The following is an 8,764-nucleotide window of genomic DNA, read 5'->3' as shown; positions in this document are numbered from 1 at the left end:
AAAGAATTTTCTTTGATTGTTTGCTTCTTTTTTAATGAAGTGTTTCAATAGGCACAGAAAATTTGTATTTATAACCAAGTTCTTATACAATGAGGTTCCAACTGTAATATTATTAGCTGGTAATTTCTGTTTTACTCTTTATACAGGAACACCAATTTTCTGTAGGAAAGATAGCTTCAAGAGGCAATAATAACTTCCTGTACGCTAGAATTATTAGTTTTTAATGACTACTAGTTATTAATAATGTTTATGAAAGTAGATATTTTGAAACTATGTTAACTTAATGAAATTCGTTGACGCCAGTGTTTAGTTTTTTGAGTTATCATGTAATACAAACAAAAGCAGAAGAAAGAAGAACAACAAATTCAAACTGTTTGCTATATTTATAGACGTTCCCAGAACTTGCGACTCGTTAGATATTGTTATGAAAGGAAAAAATGTATAATGACGTGAGGTTCTGATGAGCTATTGAGAAGTTATGTAAAATGCCATCTTGATAAACAATCCTAGCTATCCCTACATGGCAGTGCTGCAGCCTATCTGATAAAGATATTTCATGATAAAGAGCTGATCAAAACAGCACTGATGCAACATAAGTGATGACTACTTCTCTTCGTGCAAAATAGGATTGTTCATTATTTATTTTAATGAAAAGCCGAGAAAATGATTTCAAATAAAAAAAACAAATGTCGTTAAAGAGTAATAATAATATATACTTTAAATCAATGTGATGGAAGAAATAATTGTATGTCAGTATTTTGATTAAAAGACTTTCTATTTACTTTACAGTGATTTAAACTGTTTTCTGGTATTTTCGATAATGAAATTCATGAATACTCTTCAGAAGATGTTTCCTTTCATAAAAAGTGCATACACTTATAACAGTTGACTTTATTACCTAAGCCTAATATTGACACTTTGACTTTACTGCTGTTATATGCCACCAAAACAAAAACGCAGAGTATTCTAACAATCCATGTAACATACCTATGTAACTTTAAATTGACGGGGTCATCTTTATTCATCCAGTTTCATTCTAACAATGATATTCCAATGAACAACTCTTTACTTTCACCTAGACATGTTGAACATATGTCAGTGCGTCAACTTTCGAAAATAATTTATTCAGCCGTCTTGTTTTACTTCATGTGTAACTTCGTTGAACAAAAATAATTAATAGGAAGATTCATCTTATTGAGATAATAGCTACTTATTATGAAATGTAATGTTATTCAAGTGGTTCTTGGTTGTCCGATTTAGTAGTTTTGACTTCATATCACATGTTTGTCTCTTAATATATATTTTTATGTTAAATTTCGACTCATTTGTTTGTTTCTATGTTGTTATTGTTCCTATCCTTAACAAGGGCTTCACAATTTATTGTTTTTTCTAATTTGATCTCTTCCTTTCTATGGCCACCAAAGCGTAACTGAGGAATTAAAATTTTGTCTTTCAGGCAATTGTAATTTGAAAGTGAAGGTTTGGCCTTCAGGCAGGACAGAACAGTAATTGGAGATTACAAGTAAACGTGGCCTTAGAAAGGAAGCGATCAAATTAGGAAAAACAATAGGCTAAATTTATAGTCTCGCTTTCCTCCTCCCTCCTGGATGAAAACTAAACTTACAGTCCTCAGTTACTCCTTCCTTTTGCTTAAAGGCCCACATTCCTCTCTTGTGAGCACCACATTTCAACATAGTAATTTGTGTGTTTATTGACCTCTGTGTTTTCTTTTCGTTCTTTCATCATATTTTAAGTTCATAGAACGGAGAGGAGGTAGCTTTCTTTTAAAACATTCTAGCATATTTAAATTATTAAATGAACAATACGGATTTTTTTCTTAAGTTTTTCATGCAATTTAAAGTTTTATTTAGTTTTGTATTTCCTGTTAATCTTTATTCTTCTAAGAATATCATTCAACTTGTTTTACTTAATAACGATCTTCACATGGAGCCTAACTACTGCACTTTCACAAATATTAATGACACAACTTAAAGCATAATCCAGAGGAATTTCCTTAAACTACCTGAAACAAAAATGTGTGAAAATTTAAAAAGGTGTCACTTCGTATGGTTGGGGAAATTGCACAAACTTTAAGATAATATTTTTGTGTAGTATGATAACACACACATAGATCTTTAAAATGGTTTAACATACCTTACTAACTTACTTTATGAACTGTGTATGTAGTAAATTACTTTACAATTTATATTCGTTTTTTTAGTTAAGACCAAAACTACACAACAAATTGTGTTTTGCCCACTATGGGTATTGAAACCCGATTTTTAACATTATAAACCCTCAAACCCAGCATTGAGTCAAAAGAACCAACATTTCCAAACATCTTAAATTTTCTTTATTTTAATTAATTTACCTGTCATAATGAATTTATTTTAATTCGATTTTACTCGCCCATCAGTGATGCAGCGGTATTTTTGCGGACCCACATCTCTAAAAACCGATTGTGTAGCTTTGTGCTTAATTCTAAACAAACAGTTCGATTTTAATCACGCCACATCATCTATTAGATAAAAATATTTTTCATCAAACTTAGAAAATTTTATTTATTATAAAACATTTTTTTAAATTTTTCAGGTTGTTTAAGTCACCCCGCTGATGCAACTAAACTAAACTAGCGTGGCAGGGGTTCAGTTTAGAGAGAGAGAAATCAGAAGAGTTCTCTCTCCAACCGGGGTGTTCAGGAACGTTGTGGTTCCTCTTCGTCCCCTTTCATGGATTGTTATTAAGATTAAGTGGTAGTTTTTTTTATTATTATTATTTTATTTAATAAATTAATTATTGTTATTATTCTTGACTTTTTTGGGTGGAGGATGTCTCTCTAAATGTTGTTTTGGGTGGAGGCAAAGGCAGCAGTGGAAAGAAAGGCCGGGACCTGTCCCGAAAAGAAGAAGTTGGGCAGATGTGAACATGAATATAATTAATTCAAATCCAGATCAAATCAAGCGGCACGATTCAGGGTCTGGCAAAAGAGTTGCCTGGGCTGGGATCTAGAAATCCAATGCCTAAAGATTTTGATGTGGGGGGAAACGGGAGTGCCCCGAGAAAACCCACTTTCACACGACAGGCGCCGAAAGTTTTGCCTGTCGTGCTGATGCAACGCTAAATCTACAGATTTATACAGGGTTCGATTCTCCTCGGTAGAATCAGCAGATAACCCAATGTGGCTTTATTATACGAAAACATACACATTTTGTTTAATGATTTATTTTTAGCTAAGTTTCTTTTAATGAAGTTCAGACTCCATATACAAATTGAAAAGTAAATAATGCTATCAAGGAAAAGTCCAAAATTCTATACCTTTAGTTTTACTTCATCTAACTAATTTCTTACTTTTTCCTTAAAACTATTTTTTCTGTCCAAGGAAGTTAGTTTTTACTCAATCTTTACAAAACTAACAAACCTGTTTTTTCCTGCCAGAAAGTCAGAAAATAACCTTGTCGTCTCATAGAAACACCTCAATAAAGATGTTATTAAATGTTTTAACATGAAGAATGCCACTCTTGTTGTTCTTGTTGTTCCCAAGTTTCTTCACACTCATATATTTTCTCGTATTTCTCACTTTGTCTCTAATCGGCCCGGCATGGCCAGGCGTGTTAAGGCGTGCGACTCGTAATCTGAGGGTCGCGGGTTCGCATTCCCGTCACACCAAACATGCTCGCCCTTTCAGCCATGGGGGCGTATAAAGTGACAGTCAATCCCACTATTCGTTGGTAAAAGAGTAGCCCAAGAGTTGGCGGTGGGTGGTGATGACTAGCTGCCTTCCCTCTAGTCTTACACTGCTAAATTAGGAACGGCTAGCACAGATAGCCCTCGAGTAGCTTTGTGCGAAATTCAAAAACAAACAAACATCGTCTCTAATTTCGTGTCTAACAGAATTATCCAATTCAAATTAACTAACTCTTTTTTTCCTCAATCTCTTTTTGGTATTCTTAAGACTAGAGTGCACTTTATTTTGCTTTTGGTCTTCTCTATTGTATTAACGACAATGGTTTTATAATTTTTAGTTTTTTATCGCGCAGCTTTGGTAACTATATTGATTCCTGCAGTGCCCTCTTTACATCAGTGTAGAAAGCTTCCAATCGTGTTTGACTTTTTCTTAAAGGTAAAGCTGCTCGGCCTCTTCAATAGGCTCATTTGAAAATTTGAAAACATTAAGTTAATTGTTGTTTACCATGCTTTGTTTGAAACGAGGGACTGGCATGACCAATATCATTATTAGAGTTAAAATTCAAATATCATCTCATTGAAATACATAGAAAAAATATAAGTTTGAAGAGAATACTGTGCATATACAAAAAATTGAGCTTGCAAATAATGACTATAAGACGTAATTTTACTACATTTGATCATTCTAAGAGATTCTCGTGAAGATTATAATTCAATTTGAATATTTTGACTTTTTCGAACTAGTTTTGATATAACAAAGACCTTGATACAGCAATAAAGGTTCAGAAAAGTTGGAATAGTGGGATTGACCGTCACATTATACACCCCCACGGCTGGGAGGGCGAGCATGTTTAGCGCGACGCGGGCGCGAACCCGCGGATTACGAGTCGCACGCCTTACGCGCTCGGCCATGCCAGGCCTTCAGGTTGATCGTATGATCCATTAAAATCAATACACAGTTGAAAACATTTCTAAAATGTAGACTTTGCATGTTTCAACTTTTAGCACGAGATGATGACGTGGTAAAATCGAAACATGTTGAGTCCACATTTTATAAATATTTTAATTTGTGTATCGATTTTAACGTTTTGTGTTATTTATTTATTATTTTATGATAAGTGAAATTTACAAAAGTATAACAAAGAAGGATAACTCGAATATAACTTTTAAGAACATTGCTTTTTATTATTTCAAGCTCTTTATATTTACTTTCAGCATGGATCAGGTGGGTTATGGCGTTTGACTCGTAATCCGAGGGTCGCGGGTTCGAATTCCAGTCGCACCGAACATGTTCGCCCTTTCAGCGGTGGGGGCTTTATAATATGACGGTCAATATTACTATTCGTTGGTAAAAGAGAATCCCAAGAGTTGGCGGTGGGTGGTGATGACTAGCTCCCTTCCATCTAGTCTTATACTGCTAAATTAGGGATGGCTAGCGCAGATAGCCCTCGTGAAGCTGTGCGCGAAATTAAAAAAACAAACAAATATTTACTTTTATATGGAGACTTTTTGGGGTCATAAACGTTTACTATAAGTAACTTCTCTATTATTGCGCTTTTCTGGTCTTTTGTTAGTTATTATTCATTTTTTATGTTTTTATTATTATATGTAGTATAAAATTGATGTAACTCTTGACCTTTTTGAAGTCGGAAATAAAAATAATAAATTATTAATATTATTCCTAAAAGTATGACTAAATAATTAATTGGTATAAAAAAACACAAAAAAGAGAGATAAATAAGTGGAATAAAATAGATGAAAACTACGAAGGATCAATATAATCATTCAGTGAGTGCCTTTGTAACCTCTGAGGTATCTCCATATAAACTGAGCGATATTTCATGAATTATAGAACATCTAACAAGAATAGAACATATTCTTGAAAACAGTCTACGACATATTTTATAAACACAGATTCATAGAGATTTCTCGACCTGCGACCGCGTCGCGCTAAACATGCTCGCCCTCCCAGCCGTGGGGGTGTATAATGTGACGGTCAATCCCACTATTCGTTGGTAAAAGAGTAGCCCAAGAGTTGGCGGTGGGTGGTGATGACTAGCTGCCTTTCCTCTAGTCTTATACTGCTAAATTAGGGACGGCTAGCACAGATAGCCCTCGAGTAGCTTTGTGCGAAATTCCAAAACAAACAAACAAACAAACGATCATCCTGTATAAACTATTTCACTTAAGCGAAATTTTGTGACCATTTAACACGCATATGTGTTTCCATTCCATACACTTTATGTGAGCCAAGTTCACTTCATCTTTTAAAATAAAATCAATCATATAATGTCTTTGACTTTCACTTGCCTTTATCCTTGTTTTCAATGTATTCGAGTTTTTTTATACGGTGCTAGGCTTGCTTCTCTGCTTAGTTTTCCTTTAATTCGAAGTTATAGATGTTTACTTCTTGTACTGGTATTCTTTTAGTGAAGCAGGGACTAAACTGCCATCTGGAACCGCACCATTTGGCTTTTCTTTCTATTTTCTTCTTCATTCCACCGATTCATAACTTACATAACCTTTGCAGACAAGTAAAATCATATTACATTTAACACTCGGGAAAGGAAATTGACACTTCACAACTATTGTGAAAGTAATAATGTCAGTAGTGAAAATACGACTCAGAAACAACAATTTATAGAACATGAGTAACTCATCAACACTTTCAGATGTTTGTGGCTTGTAACCCATTGTATCATCATCGAATAAACTGTATCACATGATATTATAGAATAATACTGAATGGTACAGTCACAATGAAAGAGAAAATTTTGATATTTCGTAAATCCATAAACTTGATAAAGGCTTATTGATGTGATGCCACATAAAATTATGTTTTGCATATGTTTATCAAAAATGATAATTAATTTAAGATTTTAAAAGATAATATTAACTGTATTGTTTATCAATGTATCAACGTTGTAACTTTCACGCGCCTGCATGGCTAGGTGGCTAAGGTACTCGACTCCTGAACCGAGAGGCGCGGGTTCGAATCCCTGTCATACCAAACAGGCGTGGGGGCGTTATATGTGATAGTCATTCCCGCTATTCGTTGGTAAAAGAGTAGCCCAAGAGTTGGCGGTGGTTGGTGATGATTACCTGCTTTCCCTCTAGAATTACATGGCTAAATTAGGGACGGACAGCGCAGATAGCCCTCGTGTAGCTTTGCGGAAAATTCAAAAACAAACAAATATTTACTTTTATATGGGGTCATAAACGTTTACTGTAAGTTACTTCTCTATTATTGCGCTTTTTTGGTCTTTTGTTAGTTATTATTCATTTTTTATATTTGAATGAAATAACAGGAATTAAACATTGTATATATGTGTATCATTTTTATTTCAGGATGTGTGTGTATATATATATATATATATGTATGATGTAGTCTTGCTCGCACAACATAGAAATGCACGTGAACGAGATGATTTTATTCTTATTAATGTGTCTGTTAACAGGTACTGAGCCATTATTTGCAGTTTTGACAAAGTTATGTTATTTTTTTTCTTTTGAACGTTTTCTGTTTCCCCAAAATGTATTTGCTTCCAACAAAAACAATATAACACGTAAGTAACATTGTATGAGTTACAATTAAATCTACAGTTTATAAGAACTATTTTCTCCTCAGCAGGGCCTGTAACATATATAATACAACCTTGCCCACAATTACAATACTGTCGTATCCCCAGAGACACTGATATGTTTGCGAATTTATTGTAGGGAAACATATTTTATTTGATTTATTTATTTTCGTGTATTACGATTTCTTTATTCTTAAACTTAATTTTAAATTATTTCAAATTCCTGTTGTATATCATTAATATTAATTTTACGTCCATGACAAGGGTTATTATGAAAGGAATAATTTGTTCTTCTTTTATATTATCTTTATTTTTATTATTGTTAATTTTCGTTAAATTAAAGCCTATCTCTATTGCATTGTTTTGAAAATTACACTTCTGGAGGTACTACTTTTGTTCCAGTTGAAATTCCAGATGGGCTCGAAATGGCCAGGTGGTTAAGGCACTCAACTCGCAATGTGAAGGCTGCGGGTTCGAATCTCCATCACACCAAACATGCTTGCTCGTTCAGACGTGGGGGCGTTATAAAGTGACGGTCAATCTAACTAATCATTGGTAAAAGAGCAGCCCAAGAGTTGGCGGTGGGTAGTGATGACTAGCTGACTTGAAGTAATTATTTTATGCTTTACATTAGGTAAATTAGTCAAACTGAAAAACGAGCAAACAATTGCCCCGAGCGTAACGATGATTTGTTTGTTTGTTTGTTTTTAATTTCGCGCAAAGTTACACAAGGGCTATCTGCGCTTGCCGTCCCTAATTTAACAATGTAAGGGAAGGCAGGTAGTCATCACGACCCATCGCCAACTCATGGGCTACTCTTTTACTAATGAACAACGGGATTGATCGTCACATTATAACGCCCCCATGGCTGAAAGGGCGAGCATCTTTGGTGCGAAGGGAATTCGAACTCGCGAACCTCAGATTATGAGTCGAGCGTTCTAACCACCAGGCCACGCCGGGTCCTCTAGATAACTGAGCATTTATATTCAGTTCTCGGCTGTATTAAGGATCACGCAGTTGCTGTTTAACTGTGGCCATTTCTGTATTGAACTTTTACAAGATTGCGTTGGTTAACATATATTTAGATTTCGTTAATTTCTGTTACACATTATTTTTAATCTTGTTGCTTTTCAACTAAGTCCTTTCCTGTTTGTACAAAGAAACATATTTTCCTACATGTATAATGTCGTTGGTTAAAACCATAATTTGTGACACACACACACACACACATATATATATATATATGCGGATTGAACAATTAGTGTTTTAATTTCCGCAGTTAGTGGTCCGAACTAATGTTTTCATAATAAATTAGAAGAAATATTCGGCCGATGTAATTGATAAAAATAACGTATGATTATATAAAGCAGGAGTAACCATTCACTTGATTTATTGTACCTTTACCTACAAATGTGAAACTCCATTCTGCCAATCATATAACACCATAAAGAATAATATATTAAAACACGGGAGCTCTCACGTAATAATTAACTCATACA

The sequence above is a fragment of the Tachypleus tridentatus genome, chromosome 1, assembly GCF_004210375.1.
Source record: "Tachypleus tridentatus isolate NWPU-2018 chromosome 1, ASM421037v1, whole genome shotgun sequence".
Taxonomy (NCBI): Eukaryota; Metazoa; Arthropoda; class Merostomata; order Xiphosura; family Limulidae; genus Tachypleus; species Tachypleus tridentatus.
Note: the sequence above shows the minus strand (reverse complement) of the source record.